The sequence below is a fragment of the Schistocerca nitens genome, chromosome 4 (assembly GCF_023898315.1).
Source record: "Schistocerca nitens isolate TAMUIC-IGC-003100 chromosome 4, iqSchNite1.1, whole genome shotgun sequence".
Taxonomy (NCBI): domain Eukaryota; kingdom Metazoa; phylum Arthropoda; class Insecta; order Orthoptera; family Acrididae; genus Schistocerca; species Schistocerca nitens.
Genome location: NC_064617.1, coordinates 793,245,119 through 793,268,037, shown reverse-complemented (window position 1 = coordinate 793,268,037; position 22,919 = coordinate 793,245,119). Strand labels below are relative to the sequence as shown.

Sequence of the window (22,919 nt, the reverse complement as noted above, 5' to 3'; positions counted from 1 at the left end):
TTCAACAGAGGGAAGATCATATCAGATGGACCGAAAATGAGGAAGAACAAAGTGGTCATGGGGACGCAGCTTTGTTTCCTGAAGACAGAAGATGACCGGCGAGTAGGATCGTAAGAGGATCGACAATTCATCCCGATTGGCTCGAATGCCGCGAATATTCCAGTGGATAATGGACATAGAGTGAACAGAAAATGGAGGAATGTGACCAAGGTTGCTGTCAACTCTGCTCAGAGCTTGCGACCGACAGCATGGAATCGCATTCAGCCGAAGGCAGAAGATCCTGATCCATAGGTTGTTCAGGAGCAGCTCCTGCCACCAGCGATCGGCCAGTTAATCGGCCGCCAGCAGTGCGCCTCGGCGACACAGAAGACGGCCGAGGGCGATTTCCGCCAGGTGGTGCTGTAAATGGGACACGCCTTGGCGGAGAAGGAGATGAACTGGGTTTCTTTGTAGCCTTCTCGGAATTATGATGTTTAGAAGAAGGAGGAACCGATGGTTATGTAGTTGGGGTACGTAAAATATCTTCACGAGTATGCTCTTTTTTCGAAGTCTTGGTGTCTGAATTTGGGCTCAAGATTTAGCAGAACCCGATGAAGGGTGAGCCATAGAGTGGGCAGGCGTAAGTAGTGAGGTTGAACGGGCGATCTTTGCACTGGCCGATCTGACGACTGTGGTACTAAAGGTGAGGTCGCAAGTCTGCGTGGCCACCTCCTTTGTTGGCCGAGGAGAAGCAAGGACAGTGCTGTATTTTCCTGTCTGAGGCACGGTGGGCTGTCGACTGGCGAATAATTTTCGAGCAGCAAAGGTCGACACCTTTTCCTTTACTCTAATTTCCTGGATGAGCTTTTCGTCCTTAAAAACGGGACAGTCTCGAGAGGAAGCGGCGTGGTCACCCATGATGCAGCGAGGGGACGGAGGTGGACAAGCACCCTCATGGGCATCCCTGCCACACGTAACACATTTGGCCGGATTGGAACAGGACTGGCTGGTGTGAAATTATCTCATAGCCTGCTTTGATTTTCGATGGAAGTTGAACTTTGTCAAATGTCAAGAAGACAGTGCGGGTTGGAATGAGGTTTGTGTCAACCCTTTTCATAACTCTATGAACAGCCGTTACGCCCTGGTCAGACAGGTAGTGCTGAATTTCTTCGTCAGACCATCCATCGAGGGAGCGTGTATAAACGACTCCACGCGAGGAATTTAAAGTGCGGTGCAGTTCAACCCGGACAGGGAAGGTGTGGAGCAGTGAAGTACGCAGCAATTTTTGTGCCTGGAGGGCACTGACTGTTTCTAACAACAAGGTGCCATTCCGTAATCTGGAACAAGACTTTACAGGACCTGCAATTGCGTCGACACCTTTCTGAATAATGAAAGGGTTGACCGTGGAGAAGTCGTGACCTGTGTCAGACCGAGAAACAAGGAACTGTGGCAACGATGGAAGAACTGACTGTGGCTGAGACTCAGTGAACATACGCTTGTGAGCAGACATAGTGGAAGGTGAGGAAACCATTGCGAGAGAATGCCCCATGATTACCGGCGTCTCTGATTGCGCGCTCCTCCCTTGTGGGGGCCCTCTCTGAGGGCACTCCCGCCTTAGGTGATTGTTCACACCTCAGGTCACACGTCCCGACAAACGGACGGAGGGACCGATCGGCACTTTCTGAAGGTATCAGCTCGGGTAATCACCCCTCCCTGGCCCTGGCCGTTACCAGGGGGTACGTACGTGTCCTACCTGTCTACCCGGGGCAGGGAATTACGCGTTACCCCGTCACCGGCTTTCGCACAAAAATGCGTTGGTCGGCCTTCAGACACGCACAGGGAGGAAGAAAGAGAAAGGGAAAGGAAAGAAGAGAGGTCTCAAACGCCGCAGCGGAGAAAAGGGTAAAGAGAAGAGGTAAGGAAAAGAGAAGGACAAAGGAAGGATGAAGACATACAAGCAAGGAAGGCGAAGAATGCGGTACATTTACGAGCGTCCGTCTCCGGATGTAGGCACAAACCATACTCCCAGAGGGGGAGAAAGGGAAGGAAAGAGTCAGAGGTGAGGGGGGGGGGGCGAAGATGGGGGATGGGGAAGGATGCGGAAAGGGAAGGTATGCAGCCCGGAAAGGAAGGAAGGCCACATTAGCTCGGGGTCCCGTGCTCGCTACACACGTATCCACAGAAGAGTTGTGGACCCCCTGGGGGGGAAGTAATTCTTCTGTTACCCATGGTTTCTTCGCAGCTACCTTCTTGGTACCTATGTTTTCCTTTCCAACTTCTGTGATGGCCCTTTTTAGAGATGTCCATTCCTCTTCAACTTTACTGCCTACTGCACTATTCCTTATTGCTGTATCTATAGCGTTAGAGAACTTCAAACGTATCTCGTCATTCCTTAGTACTTCCGTATCCCACTTCTTTGCATGGGATACGGAAGTACTAAGGAATGACGAGATACGTTTCAAGTTCTCTAACGCTATAGATACAGCAATAAGGAATAGCGCAGTAGGCAGTAAAGTTGAAGAGGAATGGACATCTCTAAAATTTTCTTAGATAATTAGTAAACAACGTGACAGCGGAATAAAATCAAAAACATTCCAATTCCAGCCACATATCGCGTTGTATCCAACTCTGACGATTTAGTTGCGCATAATTAAAAGCAGCGCGGGGTAGCCACGTGGTCTAAGGTGTCTTACACGGTCCGGGCGGCTCTCCTCTTGGATGTGTGTGTTGTCCTTAGCCTAAGTTAGTTTACGTTAGATTAATTAGTGTGTGTAGGCCTAGGGACCGATGACCTCAGTAGTTTGGTCCCATAGTACCTTCCCACAAATTTCCAAAAATTTCATAATTAAACTAACTAAGCAAATGCTGTAACGACAATAGCGGAAGTATAATACTTCAGTCGGATTGCGAAACTCAGATCTCAACGTACAGCTGACAGTATAAGCATCGGGAAAAAAACTTTCTAGGAGTAAACGTCCAAACATTTCGCACACATGGCAAACGTAAATATTCCATTAGGAGCTGCCCGTCACTCTCGAAATCTCGCCACGTGATCGAAACGATTTCGCTAGACGAGGTTCCAAATCCTGCTGGCAACACGCACACGCTCACTGGTGCAAAACGTGTGACCGTCACAAAAGTAAAAACTGTTTCTACCCTCACGGTTCGTCAACCGAACACAACTCGTATTCCTTATCACTAACCATGTGTCGTTTGCTGAACCACTCCCAGTACAGCCATCTTATTTCATAGTAGATAGGGAACGTAAACGCAGAATACATTCGTCACGAACTACGGAGACGTTGATTTGCCAGTTCCTCCAAGTAACATGCAGTCGGAAAGTACTGCAGTCGGAAAGTGAGAATTTCATGGGAAGTTTCCAACATTCGGCGAATGAGTGACCACAATCAAACAACAGGACAAAATAGGTGAAGCACTTCAGCTACACGGAAGGATATTAAACAGCATGCAAATCCACTGTACTGCCCATGACGGCACTATTGAAGGAGTGTCTTCAAAACCTCTAAAAACATTACTTCACACCTCGGCGACACAATGAACGAAAGCTATCACCTCAACTGCAAAAGGCGGCTCATACTGCGCTACTCCATCCACACTGCATGTCGCTCGACAGAAGACCCCAGGCTCTGGCCGCTGCACACCTGAAGACGCGAGAACAGTCACCAAAGAGCATCAGTTTGGCAGCAGCGCCGTACAAGTCAGTTGATGGTATTTCAAAAGACAGGAGGGCAAGCGCCACACGGCACAAAACCACATTCGAGGAGATCGTTAAATGAAAGGCCCATACAATCCGGATCAACGTCTTGTCTCGCATGTAAATTTTCTACGAGTCACGCTAAAAGTTTCTAAATGGGCAGTTAATTGGTATGTGTCTTGATGACAACGCGGATTTTCTCAACTGTAATCTGTCGCGAGATGACAGCTCTGTTTTCAATCACTAATTATCACATTTTACGTTTATCCATAATGATAACAGTAATTGTAGATGTATTTTGTACAGGTCAGTCGAAGCAACAAGTAAAATTGCTCATTTCACACAGTTTTTCATACTGAAATATAACAGTGTGCGTAAGTCGAGCTGACGAACATTTGCGTTGTTGGTTTTCATCAGAAACACACTGGAGTGTAAAACGTAGGGACAAAAGTAACTTTACATGATGTGTCACTGCCAAGTAACATAGCTCGATAAAACCTGGACTGTTCATAGGAAGAACTGCTACAGTATACTACAGAAGGTAACTGAAAGAAATAATGAGACAAACAGAAATGACACTCTTGTTCAAAGACAAAAATTACACTGAAGTAATCGTGATTTAGGAAGGTCCCCGGGACATCCCAAAAGGCGGCACGTGATTCTTAATAGGTTGTGTGATCACCACATACATGCTCTGCAACGTGCCCCCATCCTGGCCTCACGGCTGATACGAAGTTCCTGTTATACAGCGGGCGACCACCGGGGTTGACAGCTGCAGGATGGTGGTTGGTACATGTTTAAGTGCTGAAGTACATCTTTCCAAAACATTTTACATGCTCGATTTAATTTAAGTCTGAGGAGCTGGCAGGATAGTCCATTCGCATAATATCCTCTCATTCCAACAAGAGCGCGCCCACCTGCGCCATACGGTTGCGTATTTTCATCCCCAAAAATGAAGTCCAGACCGAATGCTCCGCTGAAGAGCCGCAAACGGGAAAAGGACATGTCACAATAACAATGACCAGTAAATGCAACGTGTTCAATAATTTCGAGGTCAGTACGCCTATGTAACATTAAGCTACCACGCACTATGACACCTGGACCAGCAAAATGATCATGTTTGTCAATGTTCCTGGTTGCGTTACATATTCCCCTCTCACTATATAAGGGTATGTGAAGCAACCAGAAACACTGTCGAACATGGTCGTTTTTGTGATCCAGGTATTATGGTGTGGAGACACATAATTTCGCATGGGTGTACGAACCTCCAAATCTTTTAGCACGGTACACCCACTACTCAACGTTACTATGACACTGCAGTTCTTTCCCATGAGCATCTTTTCCGGCGTGCATTCGGCTGTGCTTCCATTTTTATGGACGATAACGCGGAATCTCATCAGACGTGCAGGTTGAGGAGCTCTTAGAACGAGAGGATATCCGGCGAATGGACTATCCTGCCCGTTCCTCAGACTTAAGATCACATCGAGCGCATCTGGGATACGTTGAGCAGACGTATGCACTAACCATGGTGCAGCAGTCGTCAACCGCACCGGTGGAACGCCCTACCACAAGATCTCCTTAACAACCCTGTGGCCAGCATGGCAGCCTGAGAACACGTCACTGAGCAGACACAGACGTCCCTAGTGATCACACACCGCGTTAAGGACCATGTCCCCTCTTTTGTAATGTCCAGACGATTATCACGAATCACTGTGACTTCAGTGTAATTAATCTCTTTGAATAATAGTATCATTTCTGTTCATCTCATTGCGTATATCTTTCAGTTACCCTCTATATTATTTGTCAGTGACATTATCATGTCAATTTTATTTTCGTCCGTAAGTTCCGCACATCAGTGTACTCACAAACGCAATTCAGCACATTAAGTGAAGGACATTTTTGTAGAATATGTTCACTACTAAAATAATGGAGTGAGGATAAAAAAGAATTGTGACAAATGTTGAAAATGTGTGTTTATTATTTGCATATCATATTTGTGAAATAGCTTTTCTGCGTCTGTTTAAAATTTGGTTACGATAGTTGCTTTGGCACTAGTTTGGTCCAAGTCTAGCTGTGTAGAATTACACGACAGTGGAGGGCAATATACAGCGTGAGTAAAAGCTTTATACACCAGAATTTTAGAGTGTGGAGGAGGTAAAGTGACACTTTTTCTACTTGACAAATGTCGCAGGTGTACCGTTTCGACGCTAGGTGTTAATGAATGTTCTGGTATGTTCACAGACGGTGATCAGTGTGACCTCGATTGTTTTAGAGATTTTACTGAAAAATGCATCCATTTACATTAATGCAAAATTGGTACCAGCGAACTAATGATTGTCTAAAACGCTCAAACAACGAGGTGTTTCAGGAATAATGGCAGCAGCTTCGGCCAAACGGTCACCCAGCTCTTCTGGTGTGTCTCTTACACCAAACCGTTTTTCTCACTACAAAAAATAACTCCATAAGAGGTCAGCCACATCCCTGAAACATCACTACCGTGAGAATGTTCAAGTACTCCTATCGGGGAAACTGTGCTCCTCTGACCTTCTTTTACATAAAAGAGCGCTTATTTACGTTTTCTAAACAATCTAAACTTTCTATAGTATAACTTTTACACATCCTACATTACTTGTGTGTTTGCCGTCTTTGTGGAATCCACAATGTATCTGTCACTGTTCCAGAAGGACATCCTTGCAAGAGAGCTTCTGAAACCATTGTACCGACGTCATCAAATATGTTTGATATTATTGACTTGCAGTGTGAGTCTAGCGACTACACCTGTGCTCTGTGTACGCTTTGGACTTTAACCAGATTACTACACGACACCAGGCCCTGAGGCGAGTGGAGCTGAGCCATAAAGAAGTAATCCAACAGGTGAAAACTCCACATCCGGTCCTCATCCGACGGCTAATCTCCACCAGAGTCTTATCTGTTGCAACAGCGCAGCTATCTCTAACGTGATCACTCTGAGTGCCGAAACTGACGCGCGTAAGGCGCCAGTGCAGCGTCATCAGAGTCGGCAGCTGGGGGCTTGCTTCGAAGAAGGTTCGTATTAATGTGTATGCTTGTGTTATTTGTGTCCGTTTTGGAACTACTGTAAAGTGATCTTCGGTAATCTAACTTATTAAGTAACTAATTGCTTGTACAAAGATGCGGCTTTCGATACCGAGGCGTTTGTAATGTATATACAAAGTCTGTACAGTAGATGCCTCACCATCACTATTTCCCTACTTTTGGTAGATTTTTAAATAAGGCTTTTCGAAAGGGGGAATTATTCTCATACATGATGAGTCTGGAAAATGTGCAAAAATTATTACTATCCCAGAAAGATATGCTTGCTTCAAAGGAACATAATTTATTAAAGAAGGAGCGTAGTGATATAGCACATGATAACGCTGAGAATGACATTCTCCTTAAATATAATGAAACGTACGACTCGTCAATGCGACGCCGAACTCTCCAGCACAGTTCGGACCCTTTTTCATACGAACAATCCATAACTGGCCTCAAACTACTACCATCTTACGTTTAACACGTTTCCTTACTATTTTTGCGAAAGAGTTTGCTGTAAACATCAGCATTTTATCACCGCACTCTTCTTCACCCAATATGGCGGCCGCACTTAAAAATGCGTGCAGTTAATCGCACTGATTGTACACCAAACTATCTGTCAGTGTACAATCACGTATTTTTGGTATTTTGTACATTGTATGACACATCAAATACCTCGACAAAAACAGTGCTTCACTTTTTTTCGAACTTTAACTTAGGCTGCGATAAGTTTCATTAAACTCGGTCAGATCAGTGGCACTGGACGAGACTTTCGTTAAACACATATCCTTGCGCAAGACCGGAAAACGCCGTGATACAAAAATTAGCAAATATATTCAATTGTGTCAAGTTGCCTTGAAAGTACGACCAATCTGAATGAACAAACGTCTATATTCGTTCCGTTCGTTGCTATAAACATTTTTTCATGTCGGTTTTAGCGAGTTTGCTCGGCATATCCGCCGGGTTTGCTCTCTGGTGGAGTCCAAGAACACATATGCAGTAAACAGTTCGTCCACCATCACTTGGTCGATCGATTTTTATTGAACACGTCACAGCATAAAGACACAGTTCAAGGTTGTAAAATAGTCGTGTACTAACACACTATGAAAAATAGTATGGTATTAATACGAACACTGAGCATATTTTGTGCTGTAGTGTCATTACTGCTACTTAGATTACATGGAATCCCAGGACTATTGCCGGCCGGTGTGGCCGTGCGGTTCTAGGCGCTTCAGTCTGGAACTGCGTGACCGCTACGGTCGCAGGTTCGAATCCTGCCTCGGGCATGGATGTGTGTGATGTCCTTAAGTAGTTCTAAGTTCTAGGGGATTGATGACCACAGATGTTAAGTCCCATAGTGCTCAGAGCCATTTTTTGAACCAGGAATATTTTCTTACGCTTAATCCGATCCTCACCTGCTGCCTCTGGCTGAATGTCTTGTAATTTGTATTTTTCAAGCACCAGCTTGATTTGGTTCTTTGTTGAATAGTAGTCCACACCAGTTAAGAATTATCGACGCATCTTATTAATTCGCCCATTAAAAAAGCCGACATGATCACATTTTCTGTATAAAACAAGCTAAGATACATTTGCTTTACAAGTTATGTTTGAATCAGTAAGTCAGATATTGTTATCGATGGAAGTATTTTGTGACTTCGCTACGGCTTCTGAATGTGTGAACCATGCCATTCTCATTCAAAAGATAAAATATTTAGTGACAGTAGGTACGGTATTCTCACGATTTTTATCTTATTTACATGCCATGAAGCAGAGGTTATTAGGTCTGAACCCATCATATAATAATACAGTACTCAAAATCTGAGGGAAACAGGTACGGTGTTCTGCAGAGATATGTCTTGTGTTCTCTATTCTTTCTCGTATACGTAAGCCATCTTCAATTTATACTGTCAGAAGATATAAATTTTGTCCAATATTTAGCTAACGCAAGTAGAGCAATAAAAAGTTGCACAGTAACTTCATAAAAAAGCAGCTTATGAAATATTCGAAAACATTAACAGATGATCCAAAGCCAATGAATTATTAAATTTTCACAAGATTCGTACATTTTTCTCAGTACTTCATAGAGTTCCACAAGGTATAGCGCGGGGTAGCCACGCGGTCTCAAGCGTCTTGTCACGGTCCACGCGGATCCAGCCATCGGGGGTTCGAGTCCTCCCTTGGGCATGGGTGTGTGTCGTCCTTAGCGTAAGGTAGTTTAAGTAGTATGTAAGCCTAGGTACCGATGGCCTCAGCAGGTCCCATAAAACCTTACCACAAATTTCCAAAAAATTTCACAAGGTATAAGAACAGTGTACGCAAACAAATATATACAAAACTAGGGAACGTCAAGTTTTTCGAACTACAAATAGGTCACAAGCTTAACGGTAAAACTCAGACCCCAGAGTTAATGGAGCGTCTACTTCAGGGGCATTTGCAGTACCCCTCATTACTGACATAGCAGATCTGAAAATGAAGAAAATAGTTTATTCATCTGTTACCATTCACTGTAAGCTCAGCTTACAGGAGTAGTATCTTCCGAATACAGAAGTGTGTTAGAATTATCATAGCTGGTGTCAATTCTGGATCACCTTGCAAAGACTACACTAATTTTGGCATTTTGACAGCTGTTTTAAAGTATTTGCATTGCTTAGTCCGAATGAGTGTTAGAAATCTTTCTCTACTCCAAATAAATATGCAAAGCGTGAACATAATATAGGATTATAAACAGTTTTAGGTTTAGACATTAGTACAGGATAGGATCAGATAACGCGTATTTTACAACTTTCCAGGACCTACAAATGTCTCGTCAGGAATGTGTTGAAGTTCAACGTCGAATTAAAGATATTTGTTATGAGCAATAGCTTCTACATCACTGAAGATTATCTTCAAAGGAGCTCTTAAAATTAATGTTCATCTCATGTTTAAAATTAATATTAGTATTCAAAGACAATACTGTAATGTTTCCAAAAAGTACGTCATTTCATTGTATTGCGCTTCAATAAAATGTACACGGCCTCTCCGCCGGATCCGTGGAATAAAAAGAAGCCACTCCGTCTCGGCCGTTATGATGGTATTCTTGACCGAAGCCGGTACGATTCGGTCGAGTAGCTCCTCAATTGGCATCATGAGACTGAGTGCACCCCGAAAAACGGCAACAGCACATGGCGGCCTGGATGGTGACCCATCCAAGAGCCGGCCACGCCCGACAGCGCTTAACTTCGGTTATCTCACGGGAACCGGTGTATCCACTGTGGCATGGCCGTTGCCTGGATCCGTGGAATAAGATAAATATATTGTATTCTATTGTATTGTATCACAAGTTAGGTATTTTGCTCCTCGGGTTGAAGGTATACACGCGTATACCTGAGTTCATTAACACTGTAGAATATAAACCGTACTAATAGTGTTCTATGGCTGTGCTATATTGCCGTGCAGCTTCGTGAGGGCGCGACTAAGTTTCAAGGTACAGATCTGGAAGGTCGAGGGTCAGCGTCCGATCGCTGCTAGGATTTTTCTTATCTCTGAATGCCAAGTAATACCGTTGTTCTGATATCACGTTGAAGTATAGTGCCTTTCCCCCCGACAAGTGGTCCGGACAGCCGGTACTAAGGTCGTAGGAGGGTGACTTCGCACCACCTTCAGAAAAATCAAACAACAGAGCACTGTTGTATCGAAACAAACCTGCGGTTTTAAGAATGGTTTTCTTTTAATAAACACAACACTTCACAGATTTATGTCGGTAATAAGTTATATTTTTCAGAGTAAAATTATTCATGTTATTACACATTCAGTAGCTGATTTTCTTGTTTTGCATCGGAACTGTAAGTAACGACACTGTTTCTCAAGCTACTTATACGTGATTCATCTGTGTAAATGGATACATCAAGCCATTTATCGAACAGAATGAGATTTTCACTCTGCAGTGGAGGGTGCGCTGATATGAAACTTCCTGGCAGGTTAAAGCTGTGTGCCGGACCGAAACTCGAACTCGGGACCTTTGCCTTTCACGGGCAAGTGCTCTTACCAACTGAGCTAACCAAGCACGACTCACGCCGTGTCCTCACAGCTTTACTTCTGCCAGTACCTCGTCTCCTACCTTCCAAACTTAACAGAAGCTCAGTTGGTAGAGCACTTGCCCGCAAAAGGCAAAGGTCCCAAGTTCGAGTCTCGGTCCGGCACACAATTTTAATCTTCCAGGAAGTTTCATTTATCGAACATTGAGTACCAAGAGAAAGCATATTTTAGTACAGAAAATTAACGTGTAACTATGTACCACTAGAAATTCGGAAGGTGAAATGTACAGTCTTAGACATAAAAACTGACCGCCGGCCGGCCGCCACAGAGACTAAGTCTGAGTCGTTCACTTAAGGTGGCCAATAAAACCGCCCCTGACCACTCTAAGTCCGGCTATCTGCACAATCTGGCAACACTGTAAGATGGGTAAGTGTTAGGAGGAAGTGTTGTCTACTTCCGCGTTCGTATGGCTGGAGTGAGCCCATGGTCTTGCGGTAATCGTCGTGCATTCTAAACTTAGAGTCGCATGTTCGGGTCCGACTTTTTTTTTACCACATTTCGGTCTAAAATTATGAGTGATTGAACATCGAAGACAATTCGCTTGACATTCTACCCACCCGCAATAACAAGTATTCCAGAAACAATTCCGCAGGACAGCTTGTGGCTTCGTGGCGATCATAACAGCTTACGCTCGAGCGTTTCCTCGCGCTGCAGCGGCTACCTACCACCGGCCAGACGCCACCCGCCGCCTGAAATCCGGCGCCGCTCATGTGAAGGCGGCGCCACGTTGTCAGTGTATGTATCAATGCCATTTTCGAATTTGAAGTTCTAGTTATTATCTTGCAGTTAAGCATTGGATTTTGCATACTTGAAAATCAAACTACAGTTAGGCATTGTAAAATTGAGTCTTAAGTGGAAAAAGGTTTAACATCTGCAACACAACATTTGCTTTGGTATAATAGAGGGCCGAATGTAGAGGAGGCAGCTCGAAAGATTTGAGCTCTGTTTGGAGCGAGTGTTTTGGGAAAATGACGCCAAAAAAAGATTCTTTTTTCAACAAAGATCGTTCTGTCATGAATGATTTTCCACATTAAGGAAGTCTCGACTACTGATATATGTGACAGATTACCATTTTACCATCATGCAATATTTGCATTCAACAGGCAAAGTTCAGAAGTCTGGTGTAGGAGTACTGCATTGATAGGAAAGTCGTCTCTCAGACATTTGTATTGATAGGGAAGCCCTCTCTCAAGCACTTGTCCTTCTCGTCATATATTCGTAAAATATTACCTTTCCGGCTCTTGATATATCAACCGTAAAGGCGATTCATTTCTAGACGAAAATACTCTTTAAAACTACTATGGTTTAATGACATCGTTAAAACAAGCAGGTTTCTACAGGCGTAGAATTTGTAAACAACCGTTGCATTGTCAGATTGCTGTAGATATCGTGAAAGACAATTCAGCTGCTGATTAATTTCTCGATGATTACTGTTGCGTTTAGTAAACTAATGGAAAATGCAAATAAAATATTCACTTTACTAATACAAATTAAATTCAGCTTACTACAGAAACATCACGACGGCAGTCTATCTTAATAAAGCATTAAGTTCAAAAATGGTTCAAAGGTCTCTGACCAGTATGGGACTTACTTCTGAGGTCATCAGTCCCCTAGAACTTAGAACTAGTTAAACCTAACTAACCTAAAGACATCACACACATCCATGCCTGAGGCAGGATTCAAACCTGCAACCGTAGTGGTCGCGCGGTTCCAGACTGTAGCGAAGCGTTGTCTGTAACACGATTGATCGTATTTTAACACGAATTAGTAGGATATCAACGACCTTTGACTTCGAAAAGATCTGTATTTACTTCATTTCCTGTATCATTCGCAAGTATTATGAAAAAGTGGCATTTCATAGATGAAATTATGCATTCACAACAACAAAAAATATGACGTCAGAAAACAAAAGTGGCATTATGAAACTGGCGGTACCGTAAGGTTTTCGCTCTGACAGTAAGGGTTACTGAAAGTACCAAAACGAATTTTGTTCGAGCGCTGTCTTACGATTCACTTATTGAGTTTGTATCTGACTGCTTGTAGCTCTGCTACAAAAGAATAAAAAATCTGGCTTTCAGCGAGTCTAGAAACGCGAACGACAGCAGCTTGCACCTGGTAGCCAAGCATGTTACCAGAGAAATGCTATTTTTCTACAGTAGGAAGACATGCTTCTGTGGTTGAATTGTTGGCAAATATCAGTCAGATGTGTGCCGTTGGTCTAAGCGTTTCGGTGTGTTGAATTTGTACCAATGATTTTTCTACAGGTTTTTACTGTCCCAAATAGAAAGTTGAAGTCTCCCTTTAGTATATTCACGTCATCTTGGTGAATTTTGCTCATAGTATTTTCGAGTGTGTTCCAGAATTTTTGGACATTTTTGGTGTTTTTCTTATTTTCGATGTTGGTGGGGCCATGTGCATTGATGAGTTTATTTTTTACTGGGGCTCTGGATGACCATAGTCATAAGTCAATTGTTGATGGGTGATATTTCTTTGACAGAACTGATGATAGATCTGTGTTCGAGAAATGCCATGGCCAAGATTGGTACGCCTTTCGTTACATTTTGGTGCATTTTGAAGATGCCATGGTTTCCATAATGCAAGGTTTCATTGTCAGTTAGTCGTGGTTCTTGAAAAGCAATGATGAGAATTTTTGGTCGGTCGAGTTTATATGTGACATAATTTAGTTTTCGTTATTTGGATCAATGTATCGATGTTTTGTTATAAAAAAAGTTCTTATGTGTGTGAAATCTTATGGGACTTAACTGCTAAGGTCATCAGTCCCTAAGCTTACACACTACTTAACCTAAATTATCCTAAGGAGAAACACATACTCACATCCATGCCCGATGGAGGACTCAAACCTCCGCCGGGACCAGCCGAACAGTCCATGACCGCTCAGCTAATCGCTCGCCGCGTGTAGTTTTCAAATGCATGTTTTCTGCTTGTAGTGAAATTTACAAAAGATCTTCAATATTCTCTGCCGTGCTAACCTGACCTCCCGAGAAGCCGAAATTCCAACTGCCGCCTGTCGACAGTTTGCACAGTTCATGTTTGCTTGTGTTTCATTGGTTTGGTCTGGGTGATTCCAGGACTGGACAGGACCAGACGGTGTTGAAGCCTTTGGAAGCAAATATTTTCAACCGAGCTCATTGAGCTAACAAACGGTGACCAGAGTAGCGGTGGTTTTCACTCAGACGTGCGTGGATTTTGAGTTCAGCTGATTGAGTAGTCATTGAGGATTGTGTTACTATTTGGTACAACCCATATGGGGGAGGGTTTCCCCTATCGGCCCCACAGCATCATCATCATCAGGATCATCATCAGGATCATCATCAGGATCATCATCAGGATCATCATCAGGATCATCATCAGGATCATCATCAGGATCATCATCAGGATCATCATCAGGATCATCATCAGGATCATCATCAGGATCATCATCAGGATCATCATCAGGATCATCATCAGGATCATCATCAGGATCATTATCAGGATCATCATCAGGATCATTTCTTTCTAGTCTCAGACGTTATGTCTGGTTAAAAATGGAAGGTGATGCGGACCCTGATCAAGCGTGACTTCCTTTTAAATGTACGGTATATGTTACATTGCATTTAGGAACTTTCGGGTAATTGAACATGTATCAATAATTACGGATTTCTGTAGTTGTATATATAAGTTTGGATGTAGCTGTATTGCATTGACGTACTGGTGGATATTGTGTGGTATGACTCCTGTAGTTGATAGTATAATTGGTATAATGTCAACTTTATCCTGATGCCACATGTCCTTGACTTCCTCAGCCAGTTGGATGTATTTTTCAATTTTTTCCTCCTGTTTTCTTTTGTATATTTGTTGTATTGGGTATGGATATTTCGATTAGTTGTGTTAATTTCTTCTTTTTATTGGTGAGTATGATGTCAGGTTTGTTATGTGGCGTTGTTTTATGTGTTATAATGGTTCTGTTCCAGTATAATTTGTATTCATCATTCTCCAGTACATTTTGTGGTGCATACTTGTATGTAGGAACGTGTTTTAAAAGTTTATGTTTTAAGGCAAGCTGTTGATGTATTATTTTTGCTACATTGTCATGTCTTCTAGGGTATTCTGTATTTGCTAGTATTGTACGTCCACTTGTGATGTGATCTACTGTTTCTATTTGTTGTTTACAAAGTCTGCATTTATCTGTTGTGGTATTGGGAACTTTAATAATATGCTTGCTGTAATACCTGGTGTTTATTGTTTGATCCCGTATTGCAATCATGAATCCTTCTGTCTCACTGTATATATTGCCTTTTCTTCGCCATGTGTTGGATGCGTCTTGATCGATGTGTGGCTGTGTTAGATGATACGGGTGCTTGCCATGAAGTGTTTTCTTTTTCCAATTTACTTTCTTCGTATCTGTTGATGTTATGTGATCTAAAGGGTTGTAGAAGTGGTTATGAAATTGCAGTGGTGTAGCCGATGTATTTATATGAGTGATTGCTTTGTGTATTTTGCTAGTTTCTGCTCGTTCTATAAAGAATTTTCTTAAATTGGCTACCTGTCCATAATGTAGGTTTTTTATGTCGATAAATCCCCTTCCTCCTTCCTTTCTGCTTAATGTGAATCTTTCAGTTGCTGAATGTATGTGATGTATTCTATATTTGTGGCATTGTGATCGTGTTAGTGTATTGAGTGCTTCTAGGTCTGTGTTACTTCATTTCACTACTCCAAATGAGTAGGTCAATATTGGTATAGCATAAGTATTTATAGCTTTCGTCTCTTTTCTTGCTGTCAATTCTGTTTTCAGTATTTTTGTTAGTCTTTGTCTATATTTTTCTTTTAGTTCTTCTTTAATATTTGTATTATCTATTCCTATTTTTTGTCTGTATCCTAGATATTTATAGGCATCTGTTTTTTCCATCGCTTCTATGCAGTCGCTGTGGTTATCCAATATGTAATCTTCTTGTTTAGTGTGTTTTACCTTGACTATGCTATTTTTCTTACATTTGTCTGTTCCAAAAGCCATATTTATATCATTACTGAATACTTCTGTTATCTTTAGTAATTGGTTGAGTTGTTGATTTGTTGCTGCCAGTAGTTTTAGATCATCCATGTATAGCAGATGTGTGATTTTGTGTGGGTATGTTCCAGTAATATTGTATCCATAATTTGTATTATTTAGCATGTTGGATAGTGGGTTCAGAGCAAGGCAGAACCAGAAAGGACTTAATGAGTCTCCTTGGTATATTCCACGCTTAATCTGTATTGGCTGTGATGTGATATTATTTGAATTTGTTTGGATATTAAGTGTGGTTTTCCAATTTTTCATTACTATGTTTAGGAACTGTATCAATTTAGGATCTACTTTGTATATTTACAATATTTGTAGTAACCATGAGTGGGGTACACTATCAAAAGCTTTTTGGTAATCAATGTATGCGTAGTGTAGCGACCTTTGTTTAGTTTTAGCTTGATATGTCACCTCTGCATCTATTATCAGTTGCTCTTTACATCCTCGTGCTCCTTTGCAACAGCCTTTTTGTTCTGCATTTATAATTTTGTTCTGTGTTGTATGTGTCATTAATTTCTGTTTAATGACTGAAGTTAATATTTTGTATATTGTTGGTAGGCATGTTATGGGGCGATATTTAGCTGGGTTCACTGTGTCTGCTTGATCTTTAGGTTTCAGATAAGTTATTCCATGTGTAAGTGTATCAGGGAATGTGTATGGGTCTGCAATGTAACTGTTAAATAATTTAGTTAGATGTGAATGTGTTGAGGTGAACTTCTTTAACCAGAAATTTGCTATTTTATCATTTCCAGGGCTTTCCAACTGTGAGTAGAATTAATTGCTTGGGTGACTTCATGTTGCAAAATTATCACTTCAGGCATTTGTGGTATCATCTTGTATGTGTCTGTTTCTGCTTGTATCCACCGTGCATGCCTGTTATGTTGTACCGGGTTTGACCATATGTTGCTCCAGAAGTGTTCCATGACTTATGTTTGGTGGATTGTTTATCTTAATGTGTGTGTTATCTATTGTCTGGTAAAATTTCTTTTGGTTTGTGTTGAATGTTTGGTTTTGTTTCCTTCTATTTTCACTTTTTTGTATCTTCTGAGTCGTTTGGCTAATGCTTGTAATTTTTGCTTTTCGTCTAATTGCTCTGTCGCTTCTTGTTGTGAGATTTTACCTAACCTTCTTCGTTTTTTTCCGAGATTTCATTTCTTATAAATTGTGTTAGGTGTCCGATGTCTTTTCTCAGTTTTTCTATTCTGATCTGTAGCCTGTGTTGCCATGCTGGTTTTGTGGTTTTCTTCTGTATGTTGGTTGGTTCTGATCTCTGCCTAGTGTGTATATTTGGTGTAGTGAGTGCTCCTATATAAACCAGTAGTTTTAACTCTTCCATAGTTGTGTTTTCATTTATTTTGTTGTGTATGATTGTGTTGATAGTTTTTATGGTTGTTTCGACTTGTGGGTTATTTGGTGGTCTATGCAAGAATGGTCTAATGTCTGTATTTGTGTCTTTGTATTCTATATATGTTAGCTGAAATTTCTCTTCTATATCTAGCATCTGTGTCACTTTGTGTTCTATTTGTGCTTGTTCTGGTGGCTGTCTTAATATTTCGTTTTCCTCTGATTGTTTAATTGGTGCGTGTTCTTTGTTTGTTTGCTCTGGGATGTTTGAGTCCATTACTGTATTTTCTTCTTCTTCTAATTGCACATCATTTTGTTCCAGTATTTGCTGTACTTGTTGTTTGATGTTTTCTAATTCTGACTGGGGTATCCTGTTATTTTTGATTATTACACGGATCTGATCAGCTAGTCGTTGTTCTGTTAAAAATTTTAATTCTTGGTATCTGGTAATAAATGTTGTGTATACTTGTGATCTGTATCCAGTTGTGTTGGTTCCTAGGTTTGTTGCTTGGTAATAATAGAACATGAGGTGTCGATTAACTTCATCTGACCATCTCATCCTCTGTCTGTTTTCCTTCTAGGGTGGTTGCAGGAAGCATATCCTACAAAACACCTCTATTTGGATTTAAATCATTTTCCAGTTGGCTAGCAGTGCCGTTACCATTGTGGGCGGGCATAGGGTTCAAGCGTCGTCCCCGACCATGACGGCGCTTGTCCGAGACTTCTTTAGTTCTGTTATTATTATTATTATTATTATTATTATTATCATTACTATTATTATTATTATGCCAACAGCAAATCCGGTACGGTGCCTCTTCCCACCACTGAAATAGATGTGCATTGTTCGACTCAGTATTGCTATCACATAAATATAGGTTATAATTACGTTACATTGCTGCTAGTAGACATTTCTCACTTTTTCTTGGGCAGTTGCTACCTGTTATTCCAGAGGAATTTATGTACGCAGCATTGTTGCAATACAGACGTTCAAATTATCCGGCTACTGTAATTTCATTTCCATACCAGATCGTTCTAATCCAATTCAGCCAGTCCGGATCAATGTGGATATCCGAATACGACTCTCAGCATTTGATAAACTGGGTAACCACATTCTTCATCTGACGGTTGAATCTAGATCACTTATTTATTACAGGGCCTGAATTCATAAACACTGAAAAATAATAATACAATGTGCTTATTACTAATACTCGTATTTTATTTAAATATATGGAGGAATGAGATATCAGTTTATTTACAGGAGCAGAGTCCCATCCATCATAGCAGAGCAGTGCGAGATTCGTTTCAGGGCCGAGAGAGGATAAAGCTGTTGCAGTTTGTTCCACGATCACCGAACGTCAACCAGATAGAGAATATGTGGGCAGAGGTAACAAGGTCATTGCCATGTGGACCTACAAAGGCAAGTGACCTTTGGACGAATATAGAAAACGTATGGTGGGAAGTCAACCATCACGCTACACTTTTGACTTAATGAAAGCAATGCCCCTACGCTTTCAGGAAGTCTTTACGTAATGATCGTGGGTGGGTTGGTTACTAAAAGTATACTCTTCCACAAAATCCATGTGGACAATTATCTGATAGTCGGTCAAGCTTTGCTTTGTCGCAGCTCTTTAGATACAAGTCCATTTACTTTCAGTCTCCTCCTTACAATTCTTGCAATGCAAGATAATTGAAAAATCTCATCCACTCTACGAAAACGGAGGAATTGACTGGTGCATGTGTTGTTCAACACACAGTAGTTGTCACCCTCACTGGAATCAATGTGTGTGTGTGTGTGTGTGTGTGTGTGTGTGTGTGTGTGTTTTTTTTCGTGTTCACGCAAAATCTGAATCAATACTATTAACATTAGAGAGACAACCAACAATAAATAGTGCATCAAATATGACTAGAGTATTTTAATGCGATGGGAAGCTACAAACTGAATTTATGCCCAACGCACGACCTGCATATTACGTTACGTTAAGTAAGGTGTATTAACTCCATAGTATCGTTAGGAGAGACAGTGCGCTCATGTTGTCGAGGCTCGCGACAAATGCAGCGATTAGCAGTGCCCAATGCCTCTGCGATTTGTTTATGTTGGCTGAGCGTGAACACTGCAGCAGACGCTTCACCATAAGCAGAAAGAAATCACCTTGGCTCTGACTGCAGTGAGCGGATATCACTGCCTGCGTGTTCTTATGGTAACCAACGTGAGACTCTACTCACAGGTGTCATGGGGCAATTGCAACGGGTATCGTGTCATTAGTCATCAGAATATTAACCAGCGATGAAATGTCCACTCCATTTGAATCTCAAGAAAACAGGAACCTTCTCACAAAGGAATGTGAGGTGATATGAAAATTTATCCAACATACAAAAATTAACTGCAGGGCTTTCACGTATGCAGCAGTAGCACACAAGGAAATATTAGGTTTTCGAAGCGTATATTTCATTTCCTCTTCTCATATTAACGCCCTTGTTTTAGTATGAAGTGAGAAAAAAATGAAAACTAAAGCTCCTGAGAAGCATATCAGTCATTTCCTCTTCTCATATCATAACTTCTATTTTAGTATGAAGTAAAAAAACAAACAGTTTAAGTTTGTTAAGCATAATATGACAAGATTGTTATCGTAGGCGCTATCGGAAACGCAAAACAGGGAGCTGTCCATTCTTTTGTCCAACAGTCTCCTTTCATGCGTTACTCCCGCTGGGCGATTCTTATTTAAGGACTAGTGAGCATCAAGTTCATCAGCAGAACAAGCCTTATGTTATTGTGCTAATTACGGTATGGAAAAAATGCAACAGAGACCATTTCCCCTAGAGCAGTGAGGATATTTGCAAATGTTTGTATTCAGCAATGACCGCCAGCTGCCATAACACTTCACAGAATCCATGCGGCAGGCAACAGAACTGTGCGTGCACTTCAGACTTCATTCAGTAAGACGTCAGGAGATGGATGGAAACGTCAAATTTTTTTTTTTTTTGTGTTAGGGCGCAAAACGTCTATGGTCATTAGAGCCCAGCCCGTGACTTAGGAAACAGTAAAAAACCGAAATTGAAAACCAGCAGCAATGGGAACAAAGTCATAAAATTGGAGAAATTAAAAGCAGAAGGAAGGCTTAAAAATCCACTACAGAAAGGGGTTGGTTGTCCCCAAAAAAGGCTTCAAATGACTGACGTCATTTCACTGTCACTAATAAACTGGAGAACGCGGTCGGCTGAGCGCGTGTCATCTGCTAAAATCGACGACAGATCAGGCGATAGCTGTAGACGGGAGCGTAACGGATTAAAATAGGGGCATTCAATTAAAAGGTGTCTTACCGTCCACAGCTGAGAGCAGTGGGGACAGAGTGGGGGAAGATCGCCGCTTAAAAGATGTCGATGGCTAAAAAGACAGTGCCCTATCCGGAGTCTAGCTAAAATCACCTCCTCCCGACGACGCGTTCGGGAGGAAGAGGTCCAAGCGCAAGGAAGGGCTTTCACTTCCCGCAATTTATTATGGGGAAGTGTGGACCAATGCGCATGCCAGAAATGAGGAACTTTGCGACATAAACCGCTCCGTAGATCGGTGAAGGGAAGCGACTGAATAGCTGGCCGAGGAAGAGAGACTGCAGCCTTGGCCGCTATATCGGCCGCCTCATTCCCACAAATACCAGCGTGTCCCGGGAGCCAGAGGAACGCCACCGAGACGCCCCCCAAATGGAGCAAGCGCAGACAGTCCTGAATCCGGTGGACCAGAGGGTGCACAGGGTAAAGAGCTTGGAGACTGAGGAGAGAGCTGAGAGAATCTGAGCAGATAACGTACTGTATCCGCCGATGGCGGCGGATGTAGTGGACAGCCTGGAGAACAGCGTAAAGCTCCGCAGTATACACCGAACACTGGTCGGGAAGCCGAAATTGATTTGGGGTGTCGCCAACAATATAGGCACTCCCTACACCTAACGATGTTTTCGAGCCGTCGGTGTAAATAAATGTGGCGTCCGTCATTTGTGCACATAGAGCAGCAAATGCCCGACGATAAACAAGTTTAGGGGTACCATCCTTGGGAAATCGACAAATGTCACGGAGCAGGCAGATCCGGGGACGCAGCAAAGGCGCTGCTGTACCCCAAGTTGTCAAGAAGGTTTTAGGAAAGCGGAAAGAAAGAGAATGGAGCAGTTGACGGAAGCGGACTCCCGAGGGTAGTAGGGAGGAGGAGCGGCCTGCATACCCTACATCAAATGAGGCGTCGAAAAAAAGGGCATGGGCTGGATTAGCAGGCATGGAAGACAGATGGCTAGCATAACGACTTAGAAGGACCGCTCGCCGATTGGACAACGGAGGTTCAGCAGTCTCAGCATAAAGGCTTTCCACAGGGCTAGTGTAAAAAGCTCTAGACACTAAACGTAATCCACGGTGGTGGACAGAGTCGAGACGCCGAAGAATAGACGGCCGAGCAGAGGAGTAGACTATGCTTCCATAATCCAATTTCGAGCGCACTAAGGCGCGATAGAGGCGGAGAAGGACCACTCGGTCCGCTCCCCAGGAGGTACCATTCAAGACACGGAGGGTGTTAAGCGATCGCAGACAGCGAGCCGAAAGATAGGAAACGTGGGAGGACCAGCATAGTTTTCTGTCAAACATAAGACCCAAGAATTTAGCGACGTCTGAAAACGGAAGGTTGACAGGTCCTAGATGTAAGGAGGGTGGAAGAAACTCCTTACGTCGCCAAAAATTAACACAAACGGTCTTACTGGGAGAGAAACGGAAGCCTGTTTCGATGCTCCAAGAGTGGAGGCGATCGAGACATCCTTGAAGACGTCGTTCAAGAAGGCTGGTCCGTTGAGAGCTGTAGTAGATCGCAAAATCATCCACAAAGAGGGAGCCCAAGACATCGGGAAGGAGACAATCCATAATTGGATTTATAGCGATGGCAAACAGTACAACACTCAGCACGGAGCCCTGGGGTACCCCGTTTTCTTGGGAGAAAGTGCGGGAGAGAGTAGTGTTCACCCGCACCCTAAATGTGCGCTCTGCCATAAATTCGTGAAAAAAAAGGGGCAGCCGGCCTCGAAAGCCCCAAGAGAACAGTGTGCGGAGGATGCCTGTCCTCCAACAGGTATCTTATGCTCTCTCCAGATCAAAAAATATTGCTACCGTTTGGCGTTTCCGGAGAAAATTGTTCATGATATAAGTGGAGAGAGCAACAAGATGGTCAACTGCAGAACGATGCTTTCGGAATCCGCATTGGGCAGGTGTTAAAAGACTGTGGGATTCCAGCCACCACGCTAAACGGTAATTCACCATACGCTCCATAACCTTACAGACACTACTCGTGAGAGAAATGGGGCGATAGCTAGAGGGGAGATGTTTGTCCTTTCCAGGTTTCGGAACAGGAACGACGATAGCTTCCCGCCATCGTCTGGGAAAAGTACTGTCGGTCCAAATTCGATTATAAAGGCGAAGGAGGTAACGCAGACTATGGGTTGATAAATGCAGCAACATTTGGACGTGGATACCATCTGGTCCTGGGGCGGAAGAGCGAGAAGAAGAGAGTGCATGTTGGAGTTCCCGCAAGGAGAAAACAGTATTGTAGCTTTCGCGATTTTGAGAGGAGAAAGCAAGAGGTCGCACTTCCGCTGCACGTTTCTTCGGGAGAAACGCTGGCGGGTAATTTGAAGAGCTCGAAATCTCGGCAAAGTGCTGACCCAACGAGTTAGAAAT

The 22,919-nt window shown here is 42.7% G+C and overlaps 1 protein-coding gene and 1 pseudogene across 1 annotated transcript in view; one reads left to right on the top strand and one right to left on the bottom strand.

Moving 5' to 3' along the window:
* The first annotated feature begins 6,667 nt into the window (after positions 1–6,667).
* Positions 6,668–22,919, top strand: part of LOC126252575 (UDP-glucosyltransferase 2-like) — a 152,323-nt gene continuing 136,071 nt past the window's right edge. Inside the window, exon 1 of the mRNA XM_049953476.1 lies at positions 6,668–6,739. The gene's annotated coding sequence lies outside the window, so the exon portion shown is untranslated. The remainder of the gene's footprint in view (positions 6,740–22,919) is intronic.
* On the bottom strand, positions 9,895–10,012 carry LOC126253895 (5S ribosomal RNA; annotated as a pseudogene).